Source organism: Panulirus ornatus, chromosome 15 (genome assembly GCF_036320965.1).
Source record: "Panulirus ornatus isolate Po-2019 chromosome 15, ASM3632096v1, whole genome shotgun sequence".
Lineage (NCBI taxonomy): Eukaryota > Metazoa > Arthropoda > Malacostraca > Decapoda > Palinuridae > Panulirus > Panulirus ornatus.
Window position 1 is genome coordinate 5,341,148 of NC_092238.1, and position 17,440 is coordinate 5,358,587.

The window sequence follows — 17,440 nt, forward strand, 5'->3', positions numbered from 1 at the left end:
TCATCCCCATCGCAACACTCTCCACGGGGGGTCTGTGTGGCAAACAATGAAAGCATCAGTTGTCTACATGGAAAAACAATAATGTTCACTGGGTTCTTGAAAGGGGAGTGGGGGGAGGAGGAGGAGGGGAGGATATCTGGATCCTACAGGGTGATGCGGATGATAGAAGAAGCGACCCCCCCCTTTCTCCCCTTTAACCTGATCTCCTCTGTTCTCTTCAACGGGTAATCCCTTCTGTTGATTGGTTGTTCGTTAACAGGTGGTGGGGTCCCACCACCATTCTGGCGATTGAGGGGGGTCTTCAGCTAAACATCCTCCACTCCTGCGACTGCTTGCCCTCCGTCAGGTGCATTTCGACTGCTGGTTATTGTCTGAGTCTGTCTTGCTAACTGGTTGTGCTCGATCTTGTCAAGGGGAACATCAGAGGAGGAGCTACACGCCACTAGTCTGTACGACAGGATACTCCCAATGACGACTCTGATACTGGCATTACACTGGAGTACGGAGGGAAAAGCCAGATAACTATAGCAGACTTGACTGACGACATCGACGTTATCTGCTGGAGGAGAGGAAGTGTGTCTTCAATTTCGAACCTACATAGACAGAGACCGGGGATAGTAAAGCAGAAGGTTCCTCTCTGCCCACCACTCCGGGGCCGTCCCCTGACCTGGCCAGAGTCGTCCCTTGAGAGAACACACTGCTAAAGGGCACGTTGGCTTCCCATATACCCTTCAACACACCTCCTCCGCCCACCACCATCTGAGAAGGTTCTCAGAGGGAGACGACATCGACCAGAACCACCTTCGTGACACACGGAGACGACATCGACCAGAACCACCTTCGTGACACACGGAGACGACATCGACCAGAACCACCTTCGTGACACACGGAGTCGTACGACATCGACCAGAACCACCTTCGTGACATACGGAGACGACATCGACCAGAACCACCTTCGTGACACACTGCCATCATCCACACTGCACGTCAAGAGTTCAAAGACACGAGTCTATCGCATAACAGAAGAGCAAAAAAGATAGCCTTTTTTTCCACAGTGATTCGAGAGGGGTAAAAGAGCTGGTTGGGACTAACTTAAAAGTAATCCGAGTGGGTAAAAGAGTTGGTGGAGACTAAGTTAAAGTAATTCTAGAGGGAAAAGGGAGTTGGTTGAGACTAACTCAAAGTAATTCGTGCGGGTACAGGCAGTTGGTAGAGAGTAACTTCCATGCCTCTCTAACTAGAGCTTTTAAGAACCAGTTCAACAGGAGGGATCTGCGTGTGGCGACCTGCATGCGGCCAGGGGCGGAATCAATATTAGGTGGATTAAATTAGAAACATTTAAAGAGTCAGTCGGCCTGAAAATGATCCAATTTGAAATGAACTCCATTTGAATACGATTAAATTAAAACTGTAGTGGCGTAAAGACTGAGATTATTGTCAACAGTGGAACTATTGGTACAGCTCATGGTGGTGGTGAGGCCGGTGTGGTGGTGGTGGTAGCAGCAAGGCAGTGTGATGGTGGTAGCATAAGAGGAGGGTGGTAGTGGTGGTGGTGGTGGTGAGGGCAGTGTGGTAGTGGTGGTGGTGGTAGCAGCAAGACAGTGTGGTTGTGGTGATGGTGGTAGCACGGAAGTGTGGTAGTGGTGATGGTGGTAGCATAAGGGCAGTGTGGTAGTGGTGGTGGTGGTGGTAGCATAAGAGGAGTGTGGTAGTGGTGGTGGTAGCAGCAGGAGGGCAATGTGTGGTAGTGGTGGTGGTGGTAGCAGCAAGGCAGTGTGATGGTGGTAGCATAAGAGGAGGGTGGTAGTGGTGGTGGTGGTAGCATAAGTGCAGTGTGGTAGTGGTGGTAGTAGCAGCACGGCAGTGTGGTAGTGGTGATGGTGGTAGCATAAGAGAAGTGTGGTAGTGGTGGTGGTAGCAGCAGGAGGGCAGTGTGGTAGTGGTGGTAGTAGCAGCACGGTAGTGTGGTAGTGGTAGTAGTGGTAGTAGCAGCACGGCAGTGTGGTAGTGGTGATGGTGGTAGCCTAAGAGGAGTGAGATAGTAGTGGTGGAGGTAGCAGCAGGAGGGCAGTGTGTGGCGGTATTGGTGGTGCTGGTGGTAGAGAGGTGGTGATGACGGAGGTGGGCGGGTGAGGCTGGTGGTGGTAGAGGAGGAGGAGGATGATCGCAGTGACGAAGATGTCGCCTGGTGGACCTTAACGCTATGAGTGGCCAGGAACACTGCCGCTACTTGCATCACCTCCTTGCTTCCCCCCTCCCTGTGCCCTGGGGTTTACCTTACGTGAATCGACTCTTCTCCTCCTCCTCCTCCTTTTCTTTTTTTTTTGGAGTTGCTCTCTCTCTCTCTCTCTCTCTCTCTCTCTCTCTCTCTCTCTCTCTCTCTCTCTCTCTCTCTCTCTCTCTCTATCTATCTATCTACTGGCACTGGACCTGCTGCTTTGGCTGGCGTTCTGTGCAGCTGTGTGGGATGTGTCGCAACGACCGACAGATGCAGCTGCATTTTGTTGCTCCTATGACTGCTGCTGCTGCCGCTGCTGCTGCCGCTGCTCCGGGCCACTCACTCACCCGGCCCCTATTGTATTCCTCAAATGTTCCACACCATTACACCCCTATTATCTCGGGGTGACCCGCCGTCGGTAACTACCCTCCCTCGGAAACTCCAGCTCGTGCCGCCTACCCCCACCCCCCTCCCGGGCCTCCTGAGGCTATTTCCCCAGACCTGGCTCAACTGCAGCCAAGGGGAGAGAGAGAGAGAGAGAGAGAGAGAGAGAGAGAGAGAGAGAGAGAGAGAGAGAGAGAGAGAGAGAGAGAGAGAGAGAGAGATGAAAAAGTTCTACATACGTAGGTGGGTTTTGACCTAAGTTAGGAAGAGGCCATTCTTCATCGAAGCACACTTAACACTCGCCTGCATGACCTTAAGTAGATTTGAAGCCCCACTTAACATCGCCGTGACCTGCGTAGACGTACTTTTAAGATGGTGATTAACGATATGCAAATGACGTGTTAACAGTTAACGTACAGGCGACATTACAGAGGCGCCAAGCTGACTCTAATGACGTACATGCAATCATTAAGTAATCATCATTATCCTTGATACCACCTTAATGATTTATATAAATGACTCCTCAGTCAGCCTGATTATCTGATACTGACACTAGCGACGACACAATCAATGATCCACACGACGACCCAATGATTAACGCGACGACCCAATCAACGATCCACGCGACGACCCAATGATTAACGCGACGACCCAATCAATGATCAACGTGATGATCCAGTCCATGATTAACGCAATGACCTAATCAATGTTTAACGCGACGACCCAATCAATGATTAATGCGACGACCCAATCAATGATCAACGCGACGAGCCAACGATTAACGCGACGACCTAATCAATGATTAAGACGACGACCCAATCAATGACTAGCGCGACGACCTCAATCAAGGATTAACGTGCACAGAACACTCGACGATGTCCAGCGACGACGTAAAACGAGAGTCAACGACGCACAGCAAGACGACACGAGCACACGACTAGCTGGCTCGTCGTCGGTCGCTCACCAGTGTGTGTGCTCCTCCTCCTCCTGTGTCGTCGTTCAGTGCAGCCTCAACCTCGTCGTCACACTCACCCCCTCTTCCTCACTGCCCTGTTCCCCTTCATATATAGGTAACCGGGTAACCACTTCCTCTCCTCCAGCACATCTCGCCATGGATCATCAATGCCCCTCTATCATCTACCCTTTCCAATGGCCTCAGTGTGATGTAGTGACCTCATACAACCATATTTCCCACCGTTCTTATAATCTACAACACATGGCTATCGTGCCCACAAAACTAGAGCAACACATCAGGAGCATCCTTATCTACCGTCATACGAATTTCTACCATCATTCCTATATAAGAGCAAGTGGATTTACTTTCTTTTTTCGCATTACAGTATCCGATTCTAACACACACACACACACACACACATACAGAATCATAGGTACAATGGATTCGCACTTCCTCGTCCCTTGTCTTCCCTCAGTTTTGCCGCTAAGAGCGGCTAATTTATTGTGTCGCCCATGCTCATCTCGTGAGCGGTAGCGCAAGGGGGATTACACAGGGGTCACAAAGGGGTCTTTGTCCGACACCCCCAGAGGGGAGATAATTATATTACATGTTACGAGGTTGGGCTCATTACATTAGCCCACGGTCTTATCATATCGAAGGCTCGTTTACTTGTGGGGGGGCGAAAAGTGGACGCACACGCCAGATTTAACGTGTCATACAGGACTGGGCTTCTGCCATGTCTTAGAGAGTTTGTTCAAGGTTCACTATTCTCATAGTCTGAAGACACGGTGTTCCAGCCTGTGTCAACACACCTCTGATCATTGTCACGGACATTAAATGGTACATACACACACACACACACGTCTTATAATCTACCAGTGGCATGCTTGAGTGCAATAGTTTCGTGCACAAGGATTACCATTAACATATGTAACAAGAACATTCCTGGAAGTCTCTGAGGTTGAATTCACAAGGCGTTGGTTAGGCAATGTAAACAGTGTGGGTCTTAATACTCCACCTTGAAGGGTGACTACTCTTCAAAGAAGTTGCATGTTTTTTTTTTTTTAATTCAAACATGACATTTACTTTTTTTCGGGTAATCTTGTCCTTGGGCTTTTATGTTATGAATTTGTTATGGCACGAACCCCTCAGTGACTGATGCATAACTATTCATGTGCTTCATTAGGATGATGTTGGTAATGGATCATCTTGGGGTTTACTTGTCTGTGGTCCATTCTATGGTTTTCCTAATGTTCCATCCCTAGTAATCACTCCTGTGGTTCCATCTTATTTTCCTCTCTGTGGCTCCATCTTGCTTTCCTCTCTGTGGCTCCATCTTGCTTTCCTCTCTGTGCCTCCATCTTGGTTTCCTCTCTGTGGCTCCATCTTGGTTTCCTCTCTGTGGCTCCATCTTGCTTTCCTCTGTCAACTCATCCACAACGACATCTTTTTTCCAAGTTGCCTCCTTTCATTCACCCTCTCTACCACCAGCCTCCTCAACTTACATCCTCTCCTCCTCCTTTTCTCTTCTCCTCTCGTGTTTCTCAACCATTTCTTCGTCTCTTCGTTCCTTCTGCTTTCCCCTGTGCCAGCCTTAGAGTGGGGACCAGTCCTCCCGCTGCTTCTAATCTTCACTTGGCAGCTTCCGTCTCGCCTCAAGGCATTTCTATGGTTTCAGTCGACCCCTCTACACCTCTCCTTCCCACTTCACATTTACAGGTTTGTCTCAAGTTTTATCAATTTTTTTTCTTATCCCGTGAAAGTCTTTCATCTGCCATTTTCCCTTGGCTGCCTGTTTCAAACTAGCTCTTGTCTTCATCCGTCTTGTTCCTGCTCCTCCTGTTCCAGCCATCACCCCCTTCCTTCTACCCTTCCAGCACACGTTCCTCGTCTCCTGTTCTCCTTTACGATCTTCGTTCACTCTTCTTCCTCTCATTACGTTTCACCTCCTACCATATCCTCCTCTGTCATCAGAAGTATACCAGTCTCCCATCTATCTCTCTCTCTCTCTCTCTCTCTCTCTCTCTCTCTCTCTCTCTCTCTCTCTCTCTTACTTCTTTTTTTCGTATGACCTCTTTCATACCTCCATCTCTTATCCATTCCTTTCCTCTGTTTCTCTCCACTTTCTTTCTTTCCCCACTTTCTTTCTTTCCCCCCTTTCCTTCCTCCTCACCCCATCATCTCTCTCCTCTCATCTCTTCTCTCTTTCTCTCTTTTCATCTCTCTTGCCTTCCTTCACTTACCCTCACAATCCAGGCCCAGGTCGGGACACAGGCGCTGTGACTCGCTGTCTCCCACCCTGACCCCTTTAGGGGGGGGGGGGGGAGACTGGTGGCAGTAGATTAATATCCGGCAAAACTTGTGAAGGCGGTGCCCCCCCCTTTTCTAGATCGTGTTTGACTTTACCAGGGCACTCGAGATTAATCTAACTAGAACATGTGATTCTCCCCACCTACCCCCCACACCCACCCCCCACACCCCGTTTTCTCTCTCCTCCTCGTCGAAGTCCAGGTCCACACCCCACACCCCACACCCGATAATCTTGATTCATATTGTTTTGTGTGTTATGACCAACGGCTGCTGGATCGATAAGGCGCCACCTCTTCTTCCACCTCTTCCTTCGTTTATTAAGAGATAAGGATATGTTTTTCGGGGTGTATACACACACACACACACACACACACACACACACACACACACACACACACACGTGTAGATCTCCTTTGTATGTGTGTGTTATTTTTGTTTCTTGAAGTCTACGGCCGATTTGACATGACTCTGGTGAAACATGGATCATGTGGAGAGAGAGAGAGAGAGAGAGAGAGAGAGAGAGAGAGAGAGAGAGAGAGAGAAGATCAGCAGCCCGGGTTCGAGGTGGGTTTTCTTTTTTTGGTGTCCGGGCCCGGTGGGTCGCTTCTAGCCGGCGGGGCCCAGTCCCCTTCACATAAAGAACAAGGGCGAGCATTAAACGCTGTAATTTCACAACTTCATTACAGTAATTTTTTGTCATTATGACACTTAATTTTCATTTTAGTGCACAAAGGGAACTGCTGTAAGAGCTATTAAAGTTGTTAGGCAAATGAACGCGATGTTAGGATGAAATAGCCCGGGATCGCAATTTAGCTCTGCGTTTAGAAATGTTGGGGGGTTCCTGTAAACATATTATATTTGTTTTAGACGAGTTGAGCCATTTCTTTATCCTGCCTTAGGGGCTTAAATGGCAATTTTATGAAGCGAGGCTTTTAGTTTGCACGTAACATATATCTCCCAAGTTCTTACGAAATAATCTGGGGAAAGAAAAAAAATAAATCCCTGGGCCCTTTACTTTGTCGCTGGCTGTGATTAAAGAAGTTTAGCAACGCAGCGTCGGCGACAGCAACCAACCCACCAACCCCTCCTCCTCCTCCTCCCCCTCTTCAACCACCAACACCCACCCACCCCCTCTTCAACCCCCCCCACCCCGAGCAACTTTCCAAGGTCCCACGGAGTGAGACGTCAAAATTAAATTGGGTCGAAAAAAATTGGAACAATATTCATCTTCAAGGCTACTCTGGGTATTTTTCTGTGGCTCTTAAAGTTAGTGTGTGTGTGTGTGTGTGTGTGTGTGTGTGTGTGTGTGTGTGTGTGTGTGTGTGTGAGTTGCAGGGTTGCCAGCCAAGTCTAGCTTTCTTAACAATTCGTCTTGGACGATGTGCTCTTCTAAAGCCTGGAGGAGACATGTGTCAACATTACACACACACACACACACACATATATATATATATATATATATATATATATATATATATATATATATATATATATATATATATATATATATCATCCCTGAGGATTGGAGAGAAAGAAAACCGGCCACGTATTCCCTGCGTGTCGTAGAATGCGAATAAGAGAGAGCGGGATGCTGGGAATCCTCCCTTCCTGTATTACTTTCCAAAAGAAGAAACAGAGCCAGGAGCCAAGTGAGGATTTTTTTTCCTTCTAAGGCTCACTCGTCTGTCTTTAACGCTACCTCCCTCACGTGGGAAATGGCGAACATGTATTGATCCTTAAAACATGTTCGCTATATCCCGAGTGAGCGAGGTAGCGTCAAAAACAGATGACTGAGCCTCATGGCTATTATTTTCAGGTAAAGAAGCTTTACATAAAGTTACATTCCATTTTTGAAACGAAAACATTATTCACATCAAAATATGTTTTCGTTTCAAAAATGGAATATAAAAATTTAATGTAAAGCTTCTTTACCTAAAAATAATAACTATCAAATATGCTATAATGCTTCCTAAACATTATAACATGAAGAGAATTATGATGAAATGTATCGAACGTGTGATTATTTGAAAACTTTATTTCAGGAACTCTACTGTGACACTAAACCAAATTTTACGTTTTGAAGATGATTTGAAACTGCAGGCAAATTTTGACACTTAAAAACAAAGATTCTCTTCAAAATTGGAATATAAAGTAACGAAAGGTTTCGTTCAACTGACGATACGTAAAAATATTCCATTATGCTTCGTGTGGCCTTCAGATAACGAATAGTATGAAGCGAACTGTTCTATGGAATATATTAAACTTGTAATAATTTCGACACTTGATCTTAAGACTTCATATTCCAAAAGCAACAATTAGACTCTAAAATCTAATACTGCATAATAATCATGAGGTACAGTGAGGATTGAACCAAATCTGTCTTTTACGAAAAACGAAAAAAAAGAAAGAAAAGAATCTTTCGAAATTGAAATATAATTCAATGAATGGCTTCTCTACCTTAAAATGATAACATAACCCATTCTATAATACTTCCCAGGGCTGACAGACAGTACATACTATGAAATGAAATACAGTGACTCACAAGATGAACTTTCTACCTCCATACGACTCTCCCAGGTCCTGTGACCTGAGGCAATTCCCATGCACGAAGGGAGAGAAGGTGGAGCACAACCCCTTGGACGGACAACCACTACACATATATGTCAAGGAATACCCGCTTCGGCGGCAGCTGACACACATTGCCTGCCATGCCAGTTGACTCCAACCGACCACACTGCCACTTACGATCTCCCGGGGGAAAACGTGGAACCCAGATCAAAATGTTACCTTCGCTGCCGTTCCCCATCTTTAAGACTACAAGATGCAAACCCTTTCTGGTCTTGTTCTTTATATATGTGGCATTGTATCATTCTTAAGTAATTTCGCTGAGGATGGGCGGTGTTTGCGTACCCGATGCGTCTCATGTATTTCAAGAATGAAGTTGAAAATGAACATGAGACATTTCATTCACACTTTATGTGATGAGGCAAAACATCTACAGTGAGGAAATATTAAAAAAAAAGGCAACAACAGGAAGTTAGTTGATGTTAAATATGTTTTGGCCTTCAACAAACAGTGTAGTAAAGACAATATTCAGTCTGCTTACACACACACACACACACACACACAGACACACAGACACACACACACACACACACACACACACACAGACACAGACACACACATATACGTATATATTCCTTATCCATTCTTGGCCTTGACTTTCTCTGGGGTACTCTCCTTAGCCCATCATCTTTGCCTTCATTCATTCCTCTCTCTCTCTCTCTCTCTCTCTCTCTCTCTCTCTCTCTCTCTCTCTCTCTCTCTCTCTCTCCGTGTCCTTAAGTCGCCTTTCCATCCCACTCTTTACCACTTCTTCCAGACACCTTCCAGGCGGCTCTCTCTCTCTCTCTCTCTCTCTCTCTCTCTCTCTCTCTCTCTCTCTCTCTCTCTCTCTCTCTCTCTCTCTTTCCCCCCTCCCCCTCCTCCTGCGGGGGCGAGGCGCCTGCTGCCGGTCCTGGGAACAATTATGTAGGTAATCTGGCCTCTCTTGCTGCATTACCGCCTCTTGCACCCGTAATATGTCCACCGGGAGCCCCTTACTACAGGCGGGACACCGAGGCAGTTGGCTGAACACGCCTCCTTCGCTTGTCTTCGCTGTTGCGCCGGGACTGTGTAGAGGCCATAACAGCCGCTGGAGTGGGCGTGTGCTGGAAGCCCTTGGTGCTGGGGAACGGCGCTGGGGTGTCTGCGGGACGATAATGCCAGCTCTGGTTAAACGCAAATGGAGTGATTGTGTCGGGCAGTGGCGGTGGCTGGGCCAGGACTCTTATTACATTCGTGGACACCGCTCCTCACACACACACACACACACACACACACACACACGCGCGCACGGGCGCGCGAGATGCTCAGGGTTTGTTCTTTGCTTTCTGAAGTCCATCTTGATCTGATGCTAAAGACGGCAGTACTACACACACAGACACACGCAAACACAGACACGCGCACCCACAGGCATACACAGGCACAGACTGGCAAGAGTAGAATTTTATTGATTTGGGAACTCAGGCCACAAGAACATCGACTAGTGATAGCTAGATCTTGGGGTATATGAAGTCAGGTACGATAAACCGAAATTAAATTTTCGGTGATGGTGATAATATTGTAGTTAAGATAGCTTAGAAGATCAGGCAAGTAAGTACTATATATATTTTTTCGTTCTTTATAATTACCTCCCCGCCTCAAGACCCCTTTCTAAGAAAGAGGGCCCTGTTTTTTTTAACCCCAGGACCTCTTTCTAAGAAAAGGGTCCTGGCGTTACCCCAAGAACCCCCTCTTTCTAAGAAAGAGGGGGGGGGTCCTGTTTTTACCCCAAGACCTCTTTTAAGATGCTCCTGCAGCCCAGGGCTGCGCTACACTCATTAGTCCATTGAAGAGAAGAGTCTTTTGACCAGACTTTACTCCTGCTTCGTCAAGTGACGATGATACAGCCTCGTCAAAGGCGACTTTTTCCTCGCGGTGTAACCTCAGGCAAGGAGTCCGGCATCCTATTCTCTCTCTCTCTCTCTCTCTCTCTCTCTCTCTCTCTCTCTCTCTCTCTCTCTCTCTCTCTTTCTCTCCGGTCATCGGTGCACTAAGGAGCATATAGGAAGAGAGGTCAAGTGTCTGTAAGGTTAGGGGGAGAGATACGAAGGCCAATATTCTACCATGATACCAGCGACGTGTCTACCCCGGGGGTAATACATATTAATATTCATAAACACGTGATTCTAGACAGTCACGGATTCGTTTTAGTCACTGATTCGTTTTAATCTCCATTCATATTCACGAGTCATAAAGACAACCTCTTACGATTCGTCACAAATAACGAATACTCCTACATCGAAAATACCGAAGAACGTCATTAAAGGCTCAGTAATGTAAGAGAAACTAGCACATACGTTACTAAGTGAAGCAGTACAGATAACTCTAGGGAAAACTAGGAACATTGGAGACACAAGCTATAGACATATACAAGACTTGGAGACTGGCACAAACATGGAAGACGTCTGGATTCCAGGGATGCTCAGAGCCCTGAAAGAGACTCCAATCATCCATCCATGTCCTTAGCGAAGAATTCTTAATGTAGCTCAGCCAATTTCCTTCCTGAACCGACAAACAACATGACCCAGAGTCTGCTGGGCTTATACAAATGATACACCAAATATTGCGCGACCACCAAACCACACCGATACGTCGTAGTAAAACCAGCACTAAACAACTGGACACTACGATTATCTTCTGTTTCTCGACTGTCCCTTGTCCAACCCAGTCCCTTCCTTCTTCTCCCCTTCCTAAGACCTTGATTCAGAGAAGAGAATGATGTGGCGATGAGCGTCGACGCCGTGGGATGCCTTCGACGGTGGGAGAAATCACCGAGCGTTCGCTTATAGCCACCACCCACCACAAACGCTAGGTAGCAGCGAGTCAGTATAGGTACGTGACCCATCACGATCTACTTTGCATGATCGGAGGCAGGTGGCACTCCTCCTGTACTGAAGGTGGAGAACGTGAGGAAGTAGAAAGAAACATATGTATTTTGGAATGATCGAAGATCTGGAAGCGGCAAGGTTCATCTGTGACACCAGCAGGAGATGAAGGCCACGTATATAAACTCATCACCGACGTTGCATATACCTTCCAAGCATCAGGCCGGCTGGCACCTCAAGTACGCAAGCACCTCCATACATTCAACGATGGTGTGAGCCTCCACCAACACCATAAGCCCTTGGCTGTGTTCCTCTTCGGCGACTTCGAATGCAACAAGAGCATCGGATGGGTCGCCCAGAGGCCCGACATGACCTTGATACATCGCACTTGTAGACGTCAAGTCCTACTCAAGGCAACAGGGAACACAGTCTCTTAGTGCACATCGCTACAAGTTACCACAGCGGAGCACGAACGAGCCAGACGCTCGCATCAGCGGAGAAACTTATTACCAGATGATGCAGTTTGTTGCCCGCGCGGGTGTTCTAAGACTCCTACACCCGCGACGGGTGACCCAATCATCGGTCGCAGCAGCAGAAAGGTCAGGAGGCGAGGGGACAGCAGGTGACGGAGAGAGAGAGAGAGAGAGAGAGAGAGAGAGAGAGAGAGAGAGAGAGAGAGAGAGAGAGAGAGAGAGAGAGAGACGATGGGAGGGGGCAATATATAAGACAGGGCGGAATGAAACGATAGGAGGATAGAATATAATGGACAGGAGCAGACAGGATCAGACAGGAGGGACAGGTGATAAGGACAAGAGAAATGAAGAGAAGACAGTTATGAAGGGAGAGTGACAGAGTATGTATGGGAAAGAGGGTACCCCAGGGTGACAGAAGAGGACAGGAAGAAACAGGAAGCGAAAAGGACTGGCTGCAATAGGCATCAGATGACGGTAAGTGACCGAAGGTAACAGAGACGGATGGGTGGAAGGGGATAGTTTGAGACAGGGGGTAAAGAGAGACGGTTAGAGAAGGGGAGGAAGAGAATGGGGGGAGGGGGGTGTGACGATAGGGTTGCCGGCTGCTCCGATGGCGCTGAAGAAATTAGTGCCCGGGGCAGCTGGGAGACAAAACCGTTTTCTTTATTAGATTTGCGAGTGGTTGTGTTCTCGTGGTCGGGGAAGAGGCACGAGGGAGAGGGGGAGATGGGTGGTAAGAGGGACTGGGGTAGGCTGGGGAAGGGGAAGAATGGGAATAGGGAGAGGGGGGCGGAGAGGGAGGGGACAAGGCAAGACGGAGGAGAGTGAAGGGGTGAGGAGGGGGGGGGGGGCAGTGGGAGGGGAGGTGGGGTCAGATCCTATGACCCCGAGATACCCGGGCAGGTCTCGAACCTGCCGAATCCGGTCTCGGAACGCGGGCGTGGCACAAGAGGCCACGATCGACACCAGACGGGGCAGGTCTTGGCCATGATGGACGCCAGACGGGGGCAAAAGTCTTGGCCAGCTCGAGTCTTGGCCATGGGTAAGAAGGAGGAGGAGGAGGAGGCCTTGGCCGAGGAGAACCCCTGCGAGGGGCAAGTCTAGGCCAGGACAGGTCTTTACCAGGAGCCTGTCTAGTTAGGCCGGGACCTGGCCGTCGGGGGCACATCTCCGGCCAGCTGGCTGGCCGGCCGGCCAGAGTGGAGGGCGGCGGCGGCGGCGAGAGGGGCGACTCAGGGGGAGGGGGGGAGGGGGGGAGGGATGGTTGTCATTTAAGCGAACGCTGTTTTATCGTACGACCCTTTGATGGTTTTTATAAGCGGAGATACACGTCGCTAACACGGCTAATTAGTTTACCCAGACAATGCCAGGGGAAAAATGGTCTCGGGCATTTTTGGGTAATGATATGAGAGCCAGAGATAACTGGGCTGATTGGCCCGGGTATATGGCCAGCCTGGCGAGGATTCACAGTTACCCAGCTTGTATACACAGTCTACACCGCCCGTAGTTTACTCGTCAAGAGTTTACGGAATTCATTTCCCCCATCGAATGCCGACGACTGACCCCGCTTTAAGTATACTCTCTTGACGCAGACTTGAACGCTTGACGCAGATTTGAACGCTTAACGCAGACTTGAACGCTTGACGCAGGCTTGAACGCTGGCCCAAAGGATAGTTTCTGGTATACAGCGATGATGTACAGTATATTGAGAGATGAATACATAACACATATCTACACAAACTCCTACATAAGATATATCTAAAAGAGTTACACACAAAAGGGAATACTTCGTATTATGACAACCCTTTTACAATGTGAGTTTTACCTCTACTGAGATATGAACGTCCAAATGTCTTCGATCAACCTGAAAAATGAGCAGTGTTGAGCCGGAGGTTTTGTGTGGTTACGCTGGTGGCAGCAGTGTGGCGAGACCATAGCGGTATAGAGAACTCCTTCGATCCTACCATTTGAGATGGTACAATTGGCCCAGGAAGTAATGTTACTGTACGAATCTTTCAAACGGCGGCATCTGGCAACTATATCTCAAGGGTGGTATGCAATATATGTGCGTGCGTGCGTGCGTGTGTGTGTATATATATATATATATATATATATATATATATATATATATATATATATATATATATATATATATATATATATTGGTCCACTGAAGAAAAGAATCCAATTTGGTAGAAACCCTCGTATCTTTTTAATTAAGCTCACGATAATTTGAGTGGCTCCTTCGGCTGTGAAGATATTGGAAATATTGGTCGTGTTGTACAAGGGAGACAAGGAGCAGGGGGCATTGTCGCTGTCCTGCTCATGTGTTGACTAATGTGCTCAGCCGTATGCTCTCTCTCTCTCTCTCTCTCTCTCTCTCTCTCTCTCTCTCTCTCTCTCTCTCTCTCTCTCTCTCTCTCTCACTTAAATGCCCCGTTAAATGTTGGTAGAGTCTCCCTTAGCTTCCTAATCACGACACCATAAGCTACTCTCCCTTACCATGACCTGAACACCATAGTCATTTCCCAGCACCATAACCACAGCATCATAGACCACTTCCCAGCACCATAACCAGAGCACCATGGCCCACTTCCCAGCACCATAACCAGAGCACCATGGCCCACTTCCCAGCACCATAACCAGAGCACCATGGCTCACTTCCCAGCACCATAACCAGAGCACCATGGCCCACTTCCCAGCACCATAACCAGAGCACCACGCCCACTTCCCAGCACCAGAGACCAGCGTCAACAGTTAATTTCCCCTCACCGCTGAGAGCATTACCATCGTTGCCAACTGTCACATTCTCAGCAGCAACAGCAGCACTGCCAAGGCAACACTGGAGGGTAGGAGGGGGTGGGAAGCAACAGTCACTTTCTTACCAGTACAGTCACTTCCCAGACTGCCCCACGGTCGCTTCCAACTACTTGCCACACTCATTCGTCCGCACCACAGCACTCTGCCACCACTATTACCACCACAGCACTAAGGTCATTTACGTGCAAAACCAACAAGTTACATCACAATCACTTACTGCCACCACAGTTACCTCCTGCCACCACCAGGGCCACCACAGACGCCTTCTGCCACCACCAGAGCCACCACAGTCACCTCCTGCCACCACCAGGACCCCCACAGTCGCCTTCTGCCACCACCAGAGCCACCACAGTCACCTCCTGCCACCACCAGGACCCCCACAGTCACCTCCTGCCACCACCAGAGCCACCACAGTCACCTCCTGCCACCACCAGGACCCCCACAGTCACCTCCTGCCACCACCAGGACCCCCACAGTCACCTCCTGCCACCACCAGGACCCCCACAGTCGCCTTCTGCCACCACCAGAGCCACCAGTAACTTCCCACCACCTCGTCGTGTTGACCCAAGTCCTAATCCGACTAAGCCAACTCTAATAAAATCTGTGAGTGAGCAATAAGGGTCAGTGTGGACTGCTTTGCTCATATTAGGGGGAAGGCCGCAGTGCCGCCGACTTTATTAAGGATTATTTTGCCTTTATGTGGCGTGGGAAATGAGCCTTAGCGAGAGATATATATTTGTAAAATTGTCCCTCCGAGCTGTTGCGTTTGTTTACACTGGGGCCAGGGACGGAGATTTTCCCGCGCCGGGGAGAGTGGCTCAGTCGAGTTGCTGGTTAGTGTGTTATTACCCTGATATTGTTACGACCGTCGAGTTGACTCTCTGTTGTATACATTTCTCTCGTTTGTCGAAGAGAGATACACGTATAGAAGAAAGGGCGGGGCCATCTTGATCCCTTCTGCAGAGTCTATGTTGTGGATTCATTTCTCTGTGATGAACGACTCTCTCGCCGATGAAGGAGGTGGGTTTTTGAAAGGAAGAGAGTGCTATATACACCTTAAACAAGTAGCAGAGAGAAAGTTTTGAGAAAATTAGAGATTAAAGTTTTTTTCCTTAGCATTTATGGAATTTGAAAAAAGCATATAATCAAGTAAATAGGAAACCCTTCTGAGACGTTCTTACCCTATATGGTATGTATGAAAGGCTATCTAATTCTATTATATGCTTCATATAATGGGTCGAGGGCACAGGTTCGAACTTTGGTTGCACCAGTCGGTCCACAGTCAACCCAGCTGCTCATCTACCCTAAGCTAAGGGTTGTTCGATGGGAATGCAAAGAACAAATAATTTAGAGGAGGGTTCACAAGAATACGACTTAAGGGAGTACTTTAAAAAGATAAAAAGCGCTGATATATGCATGCTGTAGCCACGTACAATAAATATTAAGATAAGTATTACAGAAATGATTGAGGCAATGGCAGATGTCGGTATATTTCTGTCGTACTGTTAGAATGAGGAGGAGAGATAAGAGTGGATGATGAAGATAAGAGAAGGGCGTGTGGCCGAGAATCGGTCGGGTAGACCCACAGACAAGAACCGCCCTTACGGTCAAGATGAATTGCATGAAGGTGATTTAGGGGGGGAGGGGGGAGAGATTCTCCCTGGCCCACAGGAAAAAGGGGGGGGGGGGTTGTCGCTCGCCACGACCCTGGAGGTCCAGGTAAGGCCAAGAGTGCGACGTAAAGGGATACACGTCAAGTCGTGCGTTCCGACGCAGACCGTAGTGACGCTCTGGCTAACACTAACGCTGACGCAACGCTGTTACTAAATACCAGTATTGAGATAAACACACACAACTTCCTCTTTTTTCAATTGATTGATTGAGATATCCATTATGACCTAATTGTAATCAATTACTTTGCACAAATATTCTAAGACGAGTATAAACATCACCTATCTATCTTTCTATATATCTATCTATCTATCTATCTATCTATATATATATATATATATATATATATATATATATATATATATATATATATATAAACACCGAAATTGTTTTAATAAGGCTATGGAGCGTTTTATCCTCAAGACAACTTTTGCAGTATTGAGGTAAATTGAGAGGTAAATTGCAATCACGCTGGAAAAGAATTTCTGTTTGATCATACAAAAGTAAGCAGTTTATGCAAATTATCTTATACAAGTATTCTTACCCATTAGTTACTTTAACCATACCCGTAAACTACTATATATGCAGGTAATAAGAAACAATTTTGAATATTTGTATAGTTATCCTTCAATAACAACATGTGGAAGAAAATGGTTTTTCTTAAGCCTTTAGAGAAAACAGTCATGAGTAGGTATACTATACTAAAGTTAGATATTCCATAATATAACTTCTATAGTGTATCTAAATAACTTTTACTCGACGGAACGCCAAAGAATTGATATAAACATAAATAATTTGATTAATCTTAAGTAATTGATAAGATAAGACTCACATAATCCAATAAAAAGTCCAATTATCTAATTTTGAATACCATAACCATCTTTCACTCGGGTCCTCTCTCACGTTCCCTATACTGCAAGCTTACCTAGCGTAAATCTCTCCCTTTCTTCTCATCGTGGATACAACCGCGTACGTCCAAACTATCTCAGCCTGCCCCTGCGTGGACCCAGCCGCCGCGTACCTCTTTCTACTGTCTCTGTATTAAGATAATAATAATACAGGAGGGAGGGTTTTCCAAGTCCCCTCCTAGCCATTTGAATTTCAGGGAGGGTGTTGACATGTCTATATATCACCCCAAATA

At 47.3% G+C, this 17,440-nt stretch overlaps 1 protein-coding gene across 1 annotated transcript in view; it reads right to left on the reverse strand.

Annotated features, from left to right (window-relative positions):
• Positions 1-17,440, reverse strand: part of LOC139753711 (neurotrimin-like) — a 518,149-nt gene that overhangs the window by 21,459 nt on the left and 479,250 nt on the right. The gene's annotated exons all lie outside the window — the stretch shown is intronic.